Below are 20,873 nucleotides of genomic sequence, written 5' to 3'. Positions count from 1 at the left end.
GACACTGCCCCGTTGAGGACACAGAGAGGGAGGTGAAAGTTACAGATAGCCTGGGTGAAATGAAACTGAAATGAAACTGAAAGTTCAGCGAACGAGGAGCAGCAACGGAGATGGCCGTCAGTAAACACATCTTAATCCTGAGTAAGAATTTAACCTGCTCCATCTGTCAGTCTCTGTTTGTGGAGCCGGTGCGGCTGGACTGTGAGCACAACTTCTGTAAATCCTGTATCCAGAAGTGTTGGGGAAAGCAGCGTCAGGCTGTGTCCTGCCCGGAATGTCAGCAGCTTCTCCCCCGGAGAAGTTTCACCAGTAACAGGGTACTGGCCAATCTCTGTGAGGAAACCAGGCAACTCGAGCTGAAACTGGAGGAGGAACACGGGGAGAAGCTGGATGGAGACACAGAGAGAGAGCAGTCTGTCTGTGAGAAACACGGGGAGAAGCTGATCCTGTTCTGTGAGGAGGGTGAGATTGTGATCTGTGCCAAATGTGTAGATTCGCCCCCACATTTAGCTCACAGATTCCTATCTCTCCAAGTGGCCGTTCAAAAATACAAGGTAAGGGGACACAGTGAGTCACCCGTCTCCATGTTCATGGTGTTTTTTGGGCTGTAATTGGGACTCTAATAAGTTAGTAGACAGATGTTGCTCTATCCTCCTGCTTGGTTGCAGCTCAATACTGAAATCTGACAGTGGGAAATGTGAGTGTTAATGTTAATAGTGTGATGCGCTATTCAGACACGAGGCTTGAAGCTCAGTAAATGAAAGGCTTTTATTTACTGTAACGAAGCTACCAGAACTTATATACACGATCCCAGACTGAAGGGGTCCCGGCCAGAGCAGGGACTCTTATACCTCTCCCAGGAGGCGGAGCCCGACTGGGATGTGCCACAACACTACAGTACAAAGGTGTAACAACCCCACCCTAACCCAACAGCAACAATAGCACAATCCAACAGTAACATATGTACATCCTTGTAGTCCTGGCCAGCCCCTGGCTCAGCACTATCCAGTGGGAACCAACGATGGTTCACCACATTCACCCCTCCTTTGAAAACAAAGGCCGGCGGGGTACAAAAAAACCAGAATAAAATGTCAGCAGTCTATAAGTTCAGACAGTCAGGGGGACCGCACCGTCGTTGTGACCTCCTCAATACCGGCGGTGACACCGGAGTAGGCACTTGCGGTGGCGTTCTCCCCAAAACGGTGTCCAGCTGTTCTTCCACAGACTCACAGGCCGGTTGACCCTGAAGTGACGGTAGTCCAGGGGATCCTGACACGCCCTGCGGTGGCGACCATCTTCTGGCCTCAGGCAAGCTGTACATGGGAGTAAAATGGTTAAGCAATGGTCCCGATGCTGCCCGCGCCCTGTCCGGGGAAGAACTAAGAGATAATGGGTTTGTTACTGGGGGTATGGGAGCGACAGGGGTTGCTACGTCCCCTGCTGGCGCCAGGTCTCGGATCGAGACCGTGTCCTCTCGCCCGTCAGGGTATGCCACATAGGCATACTGAGGGTTGGCGTGGAGGAGATGGACCTGTTCGACCAACGGATCGGACTTGCGGGCCCTTACATGTCGCCGCAGTAGGACGGGTCCTGAGTACGTTAACCAAGACGGTAATGAGGTCCCCGAGGAAGACTTCCGAGGGAATGAGAACATCCTCTCGTGGGGAGTAGCATTGGTTGCCGTACACAGGAGGGAGCGAATAGAATGGAGCGGATCAGGGAGCACCTCTTGCCAACGGGAGACTGGAAGACCTTTTGACTTCAACGCCAGTAAGACAGCCTTCCAGACTGTAGCATTCTCGCGTTCCACCTGTCCATTACCCCATGGGTTGTAACTCGTGGTCCTACTAGAGGCAATCCTGTATGAGAGCAGGAATTGCCTCAAGTCATCGCTCATGAACGACGAGCCCCTGTCGCTATGGATGTAGCTGGGGTACCCGAACAGGGTAAAGAGATCACGGAATGCCTTGATCACCGTGGCAGCGGATGTATCCGAGCAGGGAACAACAAAAGGGAACCGAGAGTACTCGTCAATGATATTGAGGAAGTACACGTTCCGATCTGTTGAGGGAAGGGGGCCCTTAAAATCAACACTCAGTCTCTCGAAGGGACGAGTGGCCTTGACTAAATGTGCCCGGTCAGGTCGGTAAAAGTGCGGTTTGCATTCCGCGCAAATCCGACAGCGCCTTGTTACCAACCTGACGTCCTCCACCGAGTAAGGCAGGTTGCGGGCTTTTACAAAGTGGTAGAGCCGAGTGACCCCAGGATGGCACAGATCATTATGGAGGGCGTGCAAACGGTCCTCCTGAATACTAGCGCATGTTCCACGCGGGAGGGCATCCGAGGGCTCATTGAGTTTCCCTGGACGATACATGATATCGTAGTTATAGGTGGAGAGTTCAATTCTCCACCGCAAGATCTTGTCATTCTTGATCTTGCCCCTCTGCGTGTTGTTAAACACGAACGCCACGGACCGCTGGTCTGTGATCAGGGTGAACCGTTTTCCCGCCAAGTAATGGCGCCAGTGTCTGACGGCCTCCACAATGGCCTGGGCCTCCTTTTCCACCGCTGAATGCCGAATTTCGGGGCCTTGGAGGGTGCGGGAAAAAAATGCGACGGGCCTGCCCGCCTGGTTAAGTGTGGTGGCCAGGGCGAAATCAGATGCATCGCTCTCCACCTGAAAGGGGATGGACTCATCAACAGCGTGCATCGTAGCTTTCGCGATGTCGGCTTTTAATTTATCGAAGGCCAATCGGGCCTCTGGCGTTAGGGGAAAAGTCGTGGACTTAATGAGCGGACGGGCTTTGTCCGCGTAGTTGGGAACCCACTGCGCATAATAAGAGAAGAAGCCTAAGCATCTTCTCAGTGCTTTTGCACTAGTAGGTAAGGGAAGTTCAGCAAGGGGGCGCATACGGTCTGGATCAGGGCCAATGACCCCGTTTTCCACCACGTATCCTAGGATGGCTAAACGGAGCGTACGAAACACACACTTCTCCCTGTTGTAGGTCAAGTTCAGGCGAGATGCAGTGCGTAAGAAGTTCAGGAGGTTTGTGTCGTGGTCCTGCTGGTCATGGCCGCAGATGGTGACATTATCCAGGTACAGGAAGGTAGCCCGCAGCCCGTTCTGGTCCACCATTCGATCCATAGCACGCTGGAAGACTGAGACCCCATTGGTGACACCAAAGGGAACCCTGAGAAAATGATACAAGCGACCATCCGCCTCAAAAGCCGTGTATTGTTGGTCCTCTGGGCGAATGGGGAGTTGGTGGTAGGCAGACTTGAGGTCTATGGTGGAGAACACCCGGTACTGCGCAATCTGATTGACCATATCAGATATGCGCGGGAGGGGAAACGCATCCAGCTGCGTATATCGGTTAATGGTCTGACTGTAGTCAATGACCATCCGGGGTTTGTTCCCGCTCTTGACCACCACGACCTGTGCTCTCCACGGACTAACACTGGGTTGTATGATCCTTTCTTTGAGGAGCCGCTGAACCTCAGATCTAATGAAGATCCGATCCTCAGTGCTGTAACGCCTACTTTTAGTCGCGATGGGCTTGCAGCCTGGCACAAGATTCTGAAACAAGGAGGGTGTGGTGATCTTCAGCGTCGAGAGGCTACAGGCGGGGCGCGTTGGGCAATTTGGAGGCTGCTGCTGTTTTCCCACTGCCAGTGAAGGGAGTGGCCCACCGTACTGTAGGATTACACTCCTCAAGTGGACCATGAAGTTTAGTCCGAGAAGTATTGGCGCGCAAAGATACGGCAACACAAGGAGCTTGAAGCGCTCGTAAACTGTGCCTTGTACTTTCATGGTTACCACGCAACTCCCTCGCACGGCAACAGACCGGGACCTCGATGCCATAGAGATTGTCTGTTTGGCAGGTTGAATCTGGAGTCCACACCGTTTCACAGTGTCTGGGTGGATAAAGCTCTCAGTGCTCCCGCTGTCAAACAGACAATAAATCACATGATTATTTACCTGGATATTCATCATAGAACGGTCGAGTCTATGAGGCTTGGCCTGGTCCAGGATGATCGATGCCACCGTTGGTTCATGAACGCCACTGCAGGCAGCTGAAATCGATGCGGAGGACCCCTGCTGGTCGTTCGTGGTCAGTGTCGACCAACATGGCTGCCCCCATGAATCGCACGTGGGTGAGGGCGCCAAACTCAGCGACCCCTGGTGGTCATACTCCTCCGACTCCGTCGACCATAATGGCGTCGTCCTGGTCTCGCACGTGGACGAACCCTGCGACGACTTCGACGATGATGACCCGAGCTCTGAAGAATCACAGGCCGCACTGTCGTTCCTGGGTTTAGATCGGCACACTTTTGCATAATGCCCTTTTTTACCGCATGCGGTGCACAATACAGCTTTAGTGGGACACTTTTGCCGGGTATGCTTCGCTCCTCCACAGAAGTAGCACCGCGGGCCGCACGGGGCTGCAGCCGTTGTCTGGCCCGAATGGGAGCACGCCATTACACAGCATTTCGAACCCGAGGGACGAGGAGGGATTTGCGACTGCTCCTGCCACGTTGTCTCCACGTGGTCCTCCGGATATAAAACTAAGCTCTTTGAAGCCGACTCAAGCATCTCTGCTAACTCGATGGCCTGGGTAAGATTAAGGTTACGCTTCTCCAACAGTTTAAGTCGAATGTACGACGATCCGACCCCGGCCACAAACGCATCTCGGGCGAGGTCGTACATGCTCTGCTCAGCCGACACAGCTTTGCAGTCACAGCCCCTGGCTAGCTGTAGGAGCTCATTGGCATAGTCCTCCATCATTTCGCCAGACTGCCGTCGTCGGTAACGAGGTAACGAGCGTGTATCTCGTTAGGTGGTTTGGTATCGCGCTTCTTTAGAAGCTCGAGGGCCTTAGGGTAATTAGTGGCCGCACGGATCGCGAGGTAGACAGTGTCGCTTACCCTCGCATGGAGGACCGGGAGTCTGTCATCATCTGTGGCGACCGCTGCGGAGGCTGCCAGGTAGTCTTCGAAGCACTTCAGCCAGTGGTCGAAGGTGTTAGAAGCGCCCACCACACGTGGATCTAGCGTAAGGCGTTCCGGCTTGAGAATTTGCTCCATACTCTCTCTTTTTTTTTTCGACGAGAGTTTAATGACAGTAAATAAAATTGATGCGCTACTCAAACACGAGGCCTGAAGCTCAGTAAATGAAAGGCTTTTAATTACTGTTAATGAAGCTACCAGAGCTTATATACACTATCCCAGACTGAAGGGGTCCCGGCCAGAGCAGGGACTCTTATACGTCTCCCAGGAGGCGGAGCCTGACTGGGATGTGCCACAACACTACAGTACAAAGGTGTAACAACCCCACCCTAACCCAACAGCAACAATAGCACAATCCAACAGTAACATATGTACATCCTTGTAGTCCTGGCCAGCCCCTGGCTCAGCACTATCCAGTGGGAACCAACGATGGTTCACCACATAGTGTGTGAAAGGTCTTACCGCTTCTATTTACACTGACATTATATGAATGCAGTCCCAGGTTTCAGCTTTCTTCATTCGGGCTGTGTTGTGTTGATATTATTTCTGGAGTTGGGGAACGCACTGAAACTGATTCTGTCCCTGGAGAATTCAGCACATGATTTCCTGTCTCTAAACCCCGCCCCCAGGCTCCGGCCATTGGTCAATGCACATGTCAATCCTCATCAGCATTGTCTTCCCAACCAATTGGGAAATGAACAGAGAGCCTTCAACAAGTGATTGGCTCATTTTATTTTACTGTCAGTCATTTCCCAACATCTGTTTTCCAAGAAAATTATAAACTCAGTTTCTCATGTCCCGGTGAGATTTCTTCTGGGTCGATGGCGGCAGGATCCTGGAGATTAGTCTTCAATTCAGGGAGGCAACAGGACATAATGGGAGGGTCGGTTACTCTAGAGTTTAAGGTTAATGAAGTTTCCTTCGTTACAGACTGTGTTCACGATTACTGTAGGGTAATGTAGCTTTACGTCAGTTTTCTTTAAATTTTCTTCAAATCTGTTGCAATCCAACTAATTTTATCATCCAGGTGAACAATTCACTCCACCCCCCGCCCCCCGCCGTGAGATTCAACACCATAAGTCTAAACCTGTCATCGAACTGTCACAGTTTTGGTCTGTGCCTATGTGGAGGGGGTCCAGTGAACCCTCAGTTAATACACAAGACCAGCACACAATCAAACACAATGACTATACAATGAACAATGTCTAAACAATACGCTTCAACCCCACTCCACCCCACAATGAAATTCAACCCCTCACGTCCGCAAATCCAACCCAACTGTCACAGTATTAGTCTGTGCCTATGTGTATAGGATCCATTGAATCCCCAATTACTCCCCAAGACCAGCATACAATCAAACAAGGCATGCTGGTAATGTGCACTGGCCATGCTAAATTCTCCCTCAGTGTGCCTGAATAGGTGCTGGGAGTGAGGCGACGAGGGGATTTTCACAGCAACTTCATTGCAGTGTGAATGTAAGCCTACTTGTGACACAAATAAATAAACTTTGAGTAATTACTTTACAATTAGCAATGTCTAAACTATCAAATCCATTCATATATTCTATACACCATGAAGCTGTTGTTGGTTTGAAGCTGTACCTGGTCTGATTCAATACCTTTCACTCTGCCGGTTATAAAGTGCTCGTGCCACATGTTAACACCTCTCCCTGAACACCTCTCCTCACAGTTTGTGATATAACAGCAGACATTACAATGGATCACGCTGAGATCTGATTCCATTTTTTGGACCAGCTGAAATTATCCTTGGATTCCATGGAGAAGGAAAAGAAAAATCAAAGTGAATTCAAACAGCGGCAGCAGAGGGAGATTTCAGAACTGGAGGTGAGTATGACTTCAGATCCCTTTCAACACTGCAACCCTTTAACAACCCACTGTTTAAACAATCTCTCTCACTGTCATAGCAACTCACTGGATCCCTGGAGCAAGACATCTCCACACAATTTGCTCAAATCCATCAATATCTTGAAGACAAAGAGAAACATTTAATTGAAGAGCTGAGGAGACAAAAGGAGGAAGATCTGCGACCAATGGAGGAGAATCTGAGAAGAATTGAAGAGGAACTGACTTCACTTCAGGGGAAGATATTGAACCTTCGTGTAGACATCGAGCAGCAAGACAGTGTCTCCTTTCTCAAGGTGACCCTTTATAACCCAAACCCCAAACTGTTGGTGTGATTGTAAACAGCATTTTATAATAGCTGGCTGCAGAGTAACTGGAACCAGAATGAAATGATCTCGAACAGGATTGGGAGAGAAGAGATGGGTGACCTGAAAGCAGGGGTGGACATAGAGACCTGTGAGGAACATTGAGACAGCAATCAGAAATCATTCATACTGGAGACGTTGAGGGAGGGGTAGGCTGGGAGGAACCAGTCCCAATGGGGACAAAGCAGACCATAGAAGGTCATCTGCAGTGCGTTCCACACATTGGTGGGTGGAAATCCCACTTAGGGTCAATTGTGAGTCAGTTTCACATTCTGCCTGGTTTTCCTTTCATATCAATGGACTTGGTGAGGTGATAGGATAGTGGTATTGTCATTGGACTAGTAATCCAGAGTAACGTTCTGGTGACCTGCATTCGAATCCCATCATGCTGATGAATTCAATAAAAGTCTGGAATGAAAAGTCTTATGTTAACCATGAAACAACTGTCATAGAATCCATCTGGCTCACTGAATGTTGACTCTTAAATACTCTCTGAAATGACTGAGCGAGCTATTCAGTTCATGGACAATTAGTGATGGGCAATAAATGCTGGCCCAGCCGGCAACGCCCACATCCCCCGAATAAATACAAAGAAACTCTCAGACCCACACACAGGACAGAGAAAGTTGTGACCATTTGTACATTCATTTCACCTTGACTAACAAGCTGAGAAAGTGATAGTAACTTCAATTGAATCTTGGTTCAATCACATTATGTCCTGGTCTCTCAATTTTAAGAACAATATAGAGTCAGTGGATGTGAGGTAACAATCTCAGGAAACACTGAAGAGTGTTCACTTCTGAACACTCATGATGCTACACAAATATCCCCATTCTCGATGAGAGAGGATACCAGCACATCAGTGCAAAAGATAAGGCTGAAACATTCACAGCCATATTCAGCCAGATGTGCCGAGTTGATGAACCATCTCGGCCTCCTCCAGTGGTTCCCAGCATCACAGATGCCAGTCTTTATCCAACTTGATTCACTCCACATGATAGCAAGAAACGGCTAAAGGTGATAGATACTGAAAAGGCTCTGGGCCCTGACAGTATTCCAGCAATAGATCCTTCAGAATAGCCACAACTCTAACCAAGCTGTTGCAACACTGGCGTCCAGCTGACAATGTGCAAAATTGCCCAGGTATGTCCTGTCCTGAAAAGCAGGTGAAATCCAATCTGTGCTGCTCTGAGTTGGGGACAGTGATGTTACCCCTAAATACAGCATATCTTCCATAGAGAGACAGCAGTCAGTGGAGCAGCTCCTGGACTCTTCCACACAGCTCCAGGGCAACATGTGGCTCAACATCACCTTCCTGACCTGCAATCTACCAGCTAGGACAAGGGCAGCAGATGCATGGGAACAGCACCATGTGTAAACTGCCCTCCGAACCACACACCATCCTGACCTGGAACCTTATCCTGCACTGTCCCTGGGTCAGAATCCTGAAACTCCTTTCCTAACTGCACTGTGGGTGTACCTACACCACATTGACTGTTGTTGTCCCGGTATCTGGCTGACCACTGCCTTTTCAAGGGCAATTAGGGATGGGCAAAATCCTTTCCGAGGATGCCCACAATCCCACTAAATCCCATTAGAGAATAAATGAATCAGACTCAGGATATATTCTTGAGAAAACGGAAGACAAAAATGGTGAAAGATTCACAATAGTTGATGAAGAAAATGCTTCTACTTGTGTGGGAGAGAAGAAAATTAATATTTGGAGATATGCCTGTGTGCAATGGGACTTGCCATTGGCCTTACATCATCACGCGTCCTCTGAGGTCCTCCTTGATTTATAAAGACTTGAGGGCAGAAGTCATTTTGTCCAGCACTTGGAACATGGTGTCAGGAGTGGGATTTGAAACCCACACCCTTGGAAAGGAAAAACTAAGGACCATAAAAATAAGACATCGCTAATAACTCCAGTAAGGAATTGTTTACCCAGGGGGTGGATACAATGTGGAGTTTCCCCCACATGCAGCAATTGAGGGAAATAGTTCACTAACTAGAAGTCAGAGAAACAAGTAATTAGGAAAGAATTAGAAGCTTATGCTGATGGGGTGAGAGAGATGCAGCAGGAGATTTGAATGGAGTGGAGCACAAACACGAGGATGAACTAATTGGACTGAGAGCAGTGACACTGCTGTTCAGTCCCATGGGTGCTGGTGCTGGGAGCAGTGTCATGTTGGGGTTCAGTCCCATGGGTGCTGGTGCTGGGAGCAGTGACATGTTGGGGTTCAGTCCCATGGGTGCTGGTGCTGGGAGCAGTGACATATTGGGGTTCAGTCCCATGGGTGCTGGTGCTGGGAGCAGTGACATGTTGGGGTTCAGTCCCATGGGTGCTGGTGCTGGGAGCAGTGACATGTTGGGGTTCAGTCCCATGGGTGACACCAATTCAAACACTGAGCAATTACAGGCTATTTGACTGTGGGGACATCACAATGAGCCTCATTCTGTTCACATCTGAGCTGCTGCAAGTGTCCAGGAGCTGGTACGTTAACTGCTGTCTCCCTGTCAAAGGAATGCTGCATTGAAGTGTCCACAGCTGATAGCAGCAGATGTTGACATGGATAGAAGCTCTTTAGTTACTTGGAAAACAGAGATCAGAAATAAGTGTAACTATTAGTGTGCTTTCAAACTCTTCTACAGCTGAGGAAACCCTGTCGCCACAATGGGGCAAGGTTGGGCTGGGTATTGGTAACTGGTGTGGTATCACATGAGTGGAAGCCATGAGTAAAAACTCCACCCAAATCCCTTCACATTTAACTAAAATCACTCATTCTACATCATTGAAAATTACAATCTAAACAGCAGCGTGTATATTTATTAAAATGTTTCTGATTCTCTGTCCCACAGGAACTGAATAGATTGAGAGAAAGGTGAGTATCTAATCCAAACTCTCACAGGGTTTTACACTGTGATCACAGTCTGTATCCAGCAGAGAGTGATTAAATCAATCCCATTTACACAGCTACCTGGATAAAGGGGAGGATGAGGAAGATGCAGAGAGAGATGAAGATGGAGAGATATTGAAGTTTCCAAGAAGGAGATACTTGGGATTTCGAGGCCCGTTACTCTACGCAGTGTGGAAGAAAATGAAAAAGATCATCTCTCCAGGTAAGAAAAACCACAGCTTTGTGTTCACTCTCTGTTTCCTGCCCTCATCTCCTCCCCCAGTCCTCTCCCGAAGGTGCTGCCTGTTATTGAGGAGAGATTATTGGGGACCTCACTCGAGGGACTTTTGTTGATGTGGGACCTGAGATTGAACGATTTGGGCATGAGGGAATCAGATTTGACATCCAATCACTCAGACTCTCCATGGACTCACTGGACACGGATCAGACTGAGAGCCCTGGATCATGGTGTTCCTCTCTGTCCCAGGACTCACTGGACAGGGATCAGACTGAGAGCCCTGGATAATGGTGTTCCTCTCTGAGCCAGAGAACTGAGCAGTGATCGTATAAGATAGGATCAGGACAAGGCCGTTTAGCACCCTCAGGCCTGTTTTGCCTTTCAGTGGCTGATCTGTGATCTAACTGTACAAATTGTACCTGCCTCTGTCCCATATCTGTGTACACCTATGTTTAAAAATTACACCACTCTCAGTTTCCGATATAGAAATGAGTTTTTATCGATTGCCATATAAGACCATGGAGTCGGACATTCAGCCTCTCGAACCTGCTCCACCATTCAATAGGATCACGGCTGATCCAACATTCTTCACATCCACTTTCCTGCCCTTTCCCTGAACATCTTTATTCCCTTACTGATCAATAATCAATCTGGATCAGCCTTAAATATAGAATCCCTATCCCTACAGTGCAGAAGGAGACCATTCGGCCCATTCAATCTGCACTGACTCTTGAAGAGAATCCCAACCTATCCCTGTAACCCCACGTATTTTCCCCGCTAATTACCCTGACCTAAACATCTTGGGACACTAAGGGAGAATTTAGCATGGCCAATTCACCTAACCTGCACATCTTAGCTGTGGGAGGAAACTGGAGCACCCAAAGGAAATCCACGCAGACACAGGGAGAACATGCATACTCCACGCAAGGCTTGAATCCAACCTGGGTCCCTGGTGCTGTGAGGCAGCAGTGCAATCCATTGTGCCAACATACACAAGGACTCTGCTCCCATAGCTCTCTGTGGCAAGGGTTTCCAAAGACTCACAACCCCCTGAGAGAAGAAATTCCTCATCTCAGTCTTAAATTGGTGCCCTTTTATTCTGAGACAACGCCTCTCTGGTCCCAGTCTCTCCCATGAGCGGAAGCAACCTCTCAGCATTTACCTGTCAAACCTGTTAATGAGATCACCTCTCATTCTTCTGAATTCCAAAATGCAGAAGTGAGTTCCGATTTCTGACATATCTCATGTAGAAATGTTTCCTAATTCCTAAACATTGGGGTTGGAATATAACCTGGTTCTCGGGACGTGTCACATTTTAGTGCCATTATTTTCTTACTACTGTTATTTTCCTTATGCTGGTTTTTTTTTGGTGAGTCCCTATCCCTGATTCAATAATATTTTTCCTTGGGATATCTGACTTGCGGATATCTTTGTCTATTGTAAATACTGTACAAATTATTCTGTATGTCAGCGAGTTCCTTATTTTCAGTGCTGCTGATCAACTCCTCCTTCCCAACGGGAAAACTGCTCTTTTTATTATTTCATGGGATGTGGGTGTCACTGGCAAGGCCAGTGCTTAATACTCATCCTTCATTACCTTGAACTCAGTGGCTTGTTCGGCTATTTCAGAAAACAGTTAAGATGCCACTACATCTGTAATCACATGTCGGCCACACCAGGTGAGAATGGCAGATTTCCTTCTGTAAAGGGGCATCAGAACACTGTACCCAGTCTGTAATGTCTGTTCACTGTACACACTGGAGTCTGGGAATATATCTAACTGTACACCGTACCCAGTCTGTAATATCTGTTCACTGTACACATTGGAGTCTGGGAATATATCTAACTGTACACCGTACCCAGTCTGTAATATCTGTTCACTGTACACACTGGAGTCTGGGAATATATCTAACTGTACACCGTACCCAGTCTGTAATATCTGTTCACTGTACACACTGGAGTCTGGGAATATATCTAACCGTACACTGTACCCAGTTTGTAATATCTGCTCACTGTACACACTGGAGTCTGGGAATATATCTAACCATACACCGTACCCAGTTTGTAATATCTGTTCATGGCACAGACTGGAGTCTGGGATTATATCTAATTGCACACTGAAGTATTTCCTGATACACAGATTCTGGAATGTGTGCTGAGTGCAGTGTTACTGACATGAGATCTTAATCTGTGTCCATGCACCTTCCTCTGTCTAAAATGTTTAACATGATCACTTTTTGAATTCCCCCAGTTCCAGCCTCACTGACCCTGGACCCAAACACAGCACATCGTAACCTCATCCTGTCTGAGGACCTGACGAGTCTGAGAGACAGTAACCGAGCAGCACAGGTTACTGATAATCCGGAGAGATTTGACATGGTTCCATGTGTCCTGGGGTCAGAGGGATTCACATCGGGGAAACATTACTGGGAGGTGGGGGTCGGGAACAAGACTGATTGGGCACTGGGTGTGGCCAGAGAGTCAGCCAATAGGAAGGGAAAGATAACAGCAGATCCTAAAGTTGGTTACTGGGCTGTGTGGCTGAGAAATGGGAATGAATATAAACCTCTCGCTGGCCCATCAGTCCCCCTGAGTGTGAGTGAAAACCCAAGGAACATCGGAGTTTTCCTGGACTATGAGTGGGGACAGGTGACCTTTTACGATGCTGATGATATGTCCGTTCTCCACACTTTCACTGACACTTTCACTGAGAAACTCTTCCCGTTTTTCTTTCCCGGATTATTGAATGAGGGTAAAAATGCTGCTCCTCTGAAACTGCGTCATTTTGAACAGTAGATTCCTAAACTGGTGATTTAGAATATCCCACATCTCACACAGTAACGGTGAGGTACAGCAGGGAACAACACTGGGAAAGTGTGGGCAATAAATGTTGGAGATGTGTGCGTTGGGTCAGTGATTGGTGAGTGTTTCTTTCTCTGAGCTCTTGGGCTGTGACCCCACACTGCAATGTGTGTTACTGTGCAGGATGAAGAGGTCCCAGTGTGAACTCTCGGACCCTCACACCCGCTGTCCAACCTGGAACTCTTCATTCCACCTCATTCCATTGGGAAAGGCTCTGCTGGTCTCCCAGATACAGAATCCATGTTACAAATCCCAGGAATCACACACACTGTTAGGAAAAAGAGTAGCAGGATCCCAGAGCCATATCACACTTGTCACACCCAGGCAGGGGATAGTACTGGTATAATACATCACACAGTGCTAGCTGGAGATCTCCAATAACACAATCTGGGACACTGAGATATTTAGGAGGCTTCAGCAAGTCTGAGCAAACCATCAGTAGATGCAAAACATTTGTTTACTCTCGTAAAGGCCAGTATTCCCTGATATTGGAATGGATTTGTGGAGTCAGAGGTTATTTTAGTGTCTTTAAATCAATTCCACATTGTGCCTCAATTTAAGATATTGTTTAATTTTAAAGTGATATTTTTCCTCTTTATAATAAAAAAGTTTCTTCTTGATAAATCTCGAGTTGCTGTCTGGAGTTTCTCATTTGCAAAAAGAGCCACAAGCTTAATCTAAAACTGCAGATGAGTGAGGAGCAAAAGCTAATACTGCACATTGAAGGATAACATCAGGGGGGCATGGTGGCACAGTGGTTAGCACTGCAGCCTCACAGAACCAGGGACCTGGTTCAATTCCGGCCTCAGTTGATTGCCTCTTTGGAGTTTGCACGTTGTCCCCCTGTCTGCATGAGTTTTGTCTGTGTGGTGTCTGCATGTTCTCCCCAGTCTACATGGGTTTCCTCCGGGTGCTCCGGTTTCCTCCCACAATCCAAAAATGTGCAGGTTCGATGGATTGGCCATGCTAAATTGCCACTTAGTGTCAGGGGGACGAGCAGGGTAATTACGCTGCGTTATCGGGATAGGGCCTGGGTGGGATTGTTACTGGTGCAGGCTCGATGTATTCTATGATCACTTTGCACCTCACACAATGCATAAAGATGTCTTGACACAATTTATGATGGCTTTGTTACTGGAGCAGGAATTCAGAGACCCGGATTACTAACCCCATCCACAAACATTCACTCCCTCCAACATCAATGCACAGTAGCAGCTGTGTGTACCAACCACAACATGCACTGCAGGAACTCACCAAGGCTCCTTAGGCAGCACCTTCCGAACCCAAAACCTCTACCACCTAGAAGGACAAGAGCAGCAGATTCCCGGGAACACCACCACCATGTTTGGAAAATGTGGAAAAGCTGTGCATCCAATCACACGCTGGTTCCTCCCTGCATTTGCTGCTGATAGGTTCATTCTGAATCTGCCGAGTTAAACCACTGTCTCCGAGTGTTGTTTCCTGTTTGTTTTATTTTCTTCTGAAATCAGCTCAGTGGATGGTCAGGTATGTTCAACATTGCTGGAGCCAATGCAGTTCTATTTCAATCATTACTCTGGATTAAATGGGAATGCCCCGATTATATGAAAGAGATGTTGAGGTTGGAAAATGGATGGCTGGCATGATACACCTCTGAATAAAAGCTAAAAGATCAGAGAAATCTAATAATGTTTCCAATATAACCAATTATATTTGAATTTGGAGGGTGAGCTGTGAGGAGGATGCAATCAGTGTGATTTGGACAAGCTGAGCGAGAGGGCAAATACATGGCAGATGCAATGTGGAGAAATGTGAGGTTATCAACTTATGTAGAAAAAACAGTTTATTGTCTGAATGGCCATAAATTAGGAGAGGGGATTGTGCAACGAGACCTGGGTGTCCTCGTACACCAGTCATGGACGGTAAGCATGCAGGTGCAGCAGGCAGTAAAAAGGGCAAATGGTACGTTGACCTTCATAGCGAGGGGATTCAAATGCAGGAGCAGGGATGTCTTAATGCAATTATACAGGGCCTTGGTGAGACCACAGCTGGAATACTGTGTGTAGTTTTGGTCTCCTTATCTGAGGAAGGATGTTCTTGTTCCAGAGGGAGTGCGGAGAAGGTTTGCCTGACTGATTCCTGAGATGGGGGGGGCTGACAGATAAGGAGAGATTGAGTCGGTTACGATTACTTTCACCGAAGTTCAGAAGAATGAGCGGAGATCAGATTGAAACCTGTAAGTGTCAAACGGGACTAGACAGGATAGATGCAGGAAGGATGTTGCCAGTGGTGGGGGTGTCCAGACCAGGGGTCACAGTCTATGGATATAGAGTAAACCTTTTAGGACTGAGATGAGGAGAAATTTCTTCACCCAGAGAGTGGTGAGCCTGTGAAATTCACTCCCACAGAAAGCAGTTGAGGCCAAAACATCGAATGTTTCCAAGGAGGATTTAGATATAGCTCTTGGGGCAAAGGTGATCAAAGAATATGTGGGGAAGGCAGGATCAGAACACTGAGGTGGATGATCAGCCATGATCATAATGAATGGTGGAGCAGGCTCAAAGGGCCGAATGGCCGACTCCTGCTCCTATTTTCTTTCTTTGGATGTTTAATCAGGCTGGAACCATTTTAGCCATGAATGTGCACAGTTGATATTGAAGTTTCCACCCTGTAGCTGAAATCAAAGTGGAGTTATAAAATAGATTGGCATGTAAACTTCTGAACTATATTACTGCTTCCAATTAGCAAGACACTGAGTGTACATCACACCACTCAACAGCGAATATAACAGTAACAATTCACTTCACAAATGACAATAGTCACTTTTAAGAGGGGAGCTGAATTACAATGAGTGCAAACTGAAACATGCAATTGCAAGGGACAACTGCATCAATCTGTCAATGGCAATCAATGTTACATAGAAACAAAGAATCTAGGAGCAGGAGCAGGCTATTCAGCCCTTCAAACCAGTTCTGCCATTCCATATTATCATGGCTGATCCTCTAACTCAATGTCGTACTCCCCTGCTCTTCCCATTTTCCTTGATGTTTTTAGAGTTTAGAAATTTATCTATTTCCTTCTTAAATATATTCAGTGACGTGGCTTCCACAGACTCCAGTGTGAGAGAATTCCACAGGTTCACCATCCTCTGAGTGAAGAACAGTCTCCTCATCTCAGTCCTAAATGGCCCACCACGTATCCTGAGACTGTTGTTCGAGATGGCAGGTGGGAGCCCCAAAATCAATGTTTTTCTCATTCAATTCACTAAAAATGTGGCAGGTTTGTGGTGAAACAGCCATTTCTGGTGTTTAACTGTGGTTAAAGGACCATGCTCTATTAACTAAAACCAGGCTAAAAGACTCATTGTCAAGAAGCAAGCAGTCACTAATTCTTTATTGAGACGGTCTTTCTGCATTCCATGTCCGATCAGTCAAAAGCACTGTGAGTGGTGGGATCAGGGCAGCCTCTCTGTGAAGAGAGAGAACAGAGTTCATGTTTTCAGCTGAAAGACCTTTGGTCAGAATTGACAGATTGTTGGGAGCTTCAAACTCAATTCTTTCAGTGTGACTATCATTTTGTAGTCTGAATTACTATGATACTGAGCATTTTGTGATGAATTAGAGTCATAAAGGATTACAACATGGAAACAGGACCTTCGGCGCAACTTGTCCATGCCGCCCTTTTTTAAAAAACTCCTAAGCTAGTCCCAATTGCCCGCATTTGCCCATATCCTCCATACCCATCTTACCCATGTAACTGTCTAAATGCTTTTTAAAAGACAAAATTGTACCCGCCTCTACTACTACCTCTGGCAGCTTGTTCCAGACATTCACCACCCTCTGTGTGAAAACATTGGCCCTCTGGACACTTTTGTACCTTTCCCCTCTCACCTTAAACCTATAGCCTCTAGTTTTAGACTCCCCTATCTTTGGGAAAATATATTAATTATCAAGCTGATCTGTGTCTCTCAATATTTTATAGACCTCTATAAGTTCACCCCTCAGCCTTCTATGCTCCAGAGAAAGAAGTCCCAGTCTATCCAGCCTCTCCTTATAACTCAAACCATCAAGTCCTGGTAGCATCCGAGTAAATCATTTCTACACTCTAGTTTAATAATGTCCTTTTTATAATAGGGTGACCAGAACTGTACACAGTATTCCAAATGTGGCCTTACCAATGTCTTGTACAACTTCAACAAGACGTCCCAACTCCTGTATTCAATGTTCTGACCGATGAAACCAAGCATGCTGAATGCCTTCTTCACCACTCTGTCAACCTGTGACTCCACTTTCAAGGAGCTATGAACATGTACCCCTAGATCTCTTTGTTCTGTAACTCTCACCAACGCCCTGCCATTAACGGAGTAAGTCCTGCCCTGCTTCAATCTACCAAAATGCATCACCTCGCATTTATCTAAATTAAACTCCATCTGCCATGGAGCCAACTGGCCCAATTAATCAAGATCCTGTTGCCATCGGAGATAACTTTCTTCACTGTCCACTATGCCACCAACCTTGGTATCAGCTGCAAACTTACTAACCATGCCTCCTGTATTCTCATCCAAATCATCAATATAAATGACAAATAACAGTGGATCCAGCACCGATCCCTGAGGCACACCACTGGTCACAGGTCTCCAGTGTGAAAAATAACCCTCTGCAACCACCTTCTGGCTCCTGGCAAGAAGCCAATTTTGTATCCATTTAGATACCTCACCCTGGGTCCAATGAGATTTAACCTTTTGCAACAACCTACCATGCGGTACCTTGTCAAAATTGACAAAAACCATTAAAAAAGATTAAACCTGCATTATTGGAAACCAGCCAGATTCATGAAAATTAGACTTCATTGTAAGACAATTAAATAATAAGTAATTCATTAATCAATGTAGTTGTAAGGCTGGTAATGTAATCTGGAACACAAAAAGGTTCTAACTTGTACAATTATAAACACATTATATAATTAACACTTGACTTTAATACACATTCTTCAAATGTGATGAGAATTATAAAATGTTGCCTTCCCAAACAGATTAAAAAGATATCAACGTGGGCGACACGTGGTTAGCACTGCTACCTCACAGCGCCGGGGATCCGGGTTCGTATTCTTGGCTTGGGTCACTGTCTGTGTGGAGTTTGCACGTTCTCCCCGTGTCTGCGTGGGTTTCCTCCGGGTGCTCCTGTTTCCTCCCACATTCTGAAAGACTTGCTGGTTAGGTGCACTGACCTGAACAGGTGCCGTGCCGTGGCAAGTCGGGGAATTTCACAGTAACTTCATTGCAGTGTTCATGTAAACCTTACTTGTGACTAATAAATTTTGACTTTACTTTTAAACTTGTTAACCTTGTCAGAGGGAATGAATAGGCTCCTTTTCAAGATGTCTTTATTACAAGTGACAGATAGTTATGTTAACAAATTATTGTTTGACACTTAGGCTAAATCAAGAAAAGAGATAAAGCTTAAGAGAGCCTTAAAGATGAGACAATGCTCAAAATTAGCGAAAACAAACCCAATGAGACAAACTCTTATTTCATGATTGACAATGGACCAATTGGCTATTTTCCAACAATTGTCGAAGCTGGGATTTCAATGTCATTAAGATATAAAAAAGGGGTCTTGAGAAGTGCTTGGTGCGGGGAGTTGCTGTTACATGTTATCCATGTTTTCGGAGCTGTCACTTCACATCCTGATCTGAGCAGAGTGATGAGAAGTCTGTCCAATTTTCAAAGTTAAGCTTTCTCCTCTGACTGTGAATTACTGTTAATTGACACTTTGCTTTTTATCTTTCTGACTTGTTACCTATTCATTGTTAATAAACTTTCTGAATTCACCATTTACAGGGGTCTGTCTTGCCATGTGATTACTTTTGTAGGTTTACAATTGGGAAGTTATTGCAAACAAGCAGAGCCCAAAAATCTTAGTTCAAATAAATCTAAGTTTTAATGATATTTATTTTGGGTTTGTGCATTATGTGCCACAAGTCTGATTGAATGTCGTCACAGTCCCAGAGGACCATGTGTTGCTCTCCCCTTGGAGAGAGAGCTGACTGGTGCTGATTTAACCTGAGGGTCATCACACCTCAGGCAAGGGACAAGCTTGAGAATACAGAGCCTTCATGGATAAACTCAGCTGGTACAGGAATTGAACTCACGCTGTGAGCATCACTCTGTATCATGAAGCAGCCATCCAGCCAACTGAGCTAACTGTTCCCCACAATTCTGATTCTCCACAACTGAATGTATCAAATTACTTATTTATTGCAACTAAGTTTCAGCATGCATGTGTGTGTGTGTGTGTGAGAGAGAGAGAGTGGGGGGAGGGCGTGGTCAGGGTGGTGGGGGGGAGCTGGATATGGTGGGGGTTTGAGAACTTTTATTCACCTCTTGAATTGTTGTAATTACAAAGCAATGTATTCTTATTGGCCGAATAAAAATAATCAGAAGAAAATGTTGTGGATGCAATTTCTATTCAGTCAGTGCATTCCAGATCCAAACCACATGTTGGGTATGGAAGTTTTTCCTCATGTCGATTCTGCCGATGGGAACAGTTTCTCCCTATTTACTCTATCCAGATCCCCCATGATCTTGAATACATCTAACAAATCTCCTCTCAACTTTCTCTTCTCCAAGGAGAACAGTGCCAGCTTCACCAATCTGTCCTCATAACTGAACTCTCTCATTCTCAGAAACATTCTCGTAAACATTTGCTGCATCCTTTCAAAAACATTCACATTCTTCCCGTTCAGACTGAGCCAGTGTTTTATAAATGTTTATACTGACTTGCTTTTGTACTCTGTGCCCTATTTATAAAACTCAGGATTCAATGTAATTTAGTAACTGGAACTTGTCCTGCCACTTTCAATGATTGATGCAAAATACACCCAGCTCCCTCTGCTCCTGCATTTAGAATTGTAACCTTTATTTTGTGTCACATCTCCTCATTCTTCTGACTAAAATATATCACTTCCCATTGATCTACATTAGACTTCATCTGCCACGTGTCTGCCCATTCCACCAGCTTCTCTACATCCTCTTGAAGTCCATCACTATTCTCCTCACAGTGCACAATACTTCCAAATCTTGCATCAGTTTCACATTTTGAAATTGTATCCATTACAACCAGGCCCGGGAAAAGCAGTGTTCCCCCCATGCACCGTCCCCCAGTCAGAAACAAGTAAATTTTTCTGAAACCCGTGTCTTAGTAAGCTTGAATTTAAAACATAAACTGTGGAGTAATGAAATTCCAGCTTTGCTAAAGACTAATGATGAAAAATACCACATGGTTCAAAGTGAAATGCCTAAAAAGCAGAATATTACTGACTTTTGGGGATTAAAATTGTTCCGCTCTGAGTCACTCACCATCCTGACTTGGAAATATGTCACCCGTTCCTTCACCATCACTGGGTCAAAATCTTGGAACTTCCTCCCTAACAGTACTGTGGGTGGACCTACAACTCAAGGATTACAGCGGTTCAAGAAGGCAGCTCCCGACAACCTTCTGAAGGGTAATTAAGGAAGGACAATAAATGCTGACCTTGCCAGTGATGCTACATTCTGTAAATGAATAAAAACATTTCAGAGGAAAGCAATGTAAGAGTAGATGAGGAGATGATATGGCTAATACGTTTTCTTGGAGCACCACAATTCAAAATACCCAGCTACATC

General features: G+C 46.2%; 1 protein-coding gene and 1 pseudogene across 2 annotated transcripts in view; both read left to right on the top strand.

Annotated features, from left to right (window-relative positions):
- LOC144497702 (uncharacterized) overlaps positions 1 to 20,873 on the top strand; it is a 76,149-nt gene that overhangs the window by 21,704 nt on the left and 33,572 nt on the right. The gene's annotated exons all lie outside the window — the stretch shown is intronic.
- LOC144496975 (zinc-binding protein A33-like) lies at positions 111 to 13,854 on the top strand (annotated as a pseudogene). The gene is made up of 6 exons (XR_013498490.1): positions 111 to 554; positions 6,738 to 6,851; positions 6,932 to 7,165; positions 10,094 to 10,116; positions 10,209 to 10,354; positions 12,621 to 13,854. The product of XR_013498490.1 is annotated as a zinc-binding protein A33-like (transcript).

This window comes from Mustelus asterias, chromosome 8 (genome assembly GCF_964213995.1).
Source record: "Mustelus asterias chromosome 8, sMusAst1.hap1.1, whole genome shotgun sequence".
In the NCBI taxonomy this organism is placed as follows: Eukaryota; Metazoa; Chordata; class Chondrichthyes; order Carcharhiniformes; family Triakidae; genus Mustelus; species Mustelus asterias.
The sequence above is the reverse complement of the archived record's forward strand: the minus strand, read 5'-3'. Positions and strand labels throughout refer to the sequence as shown.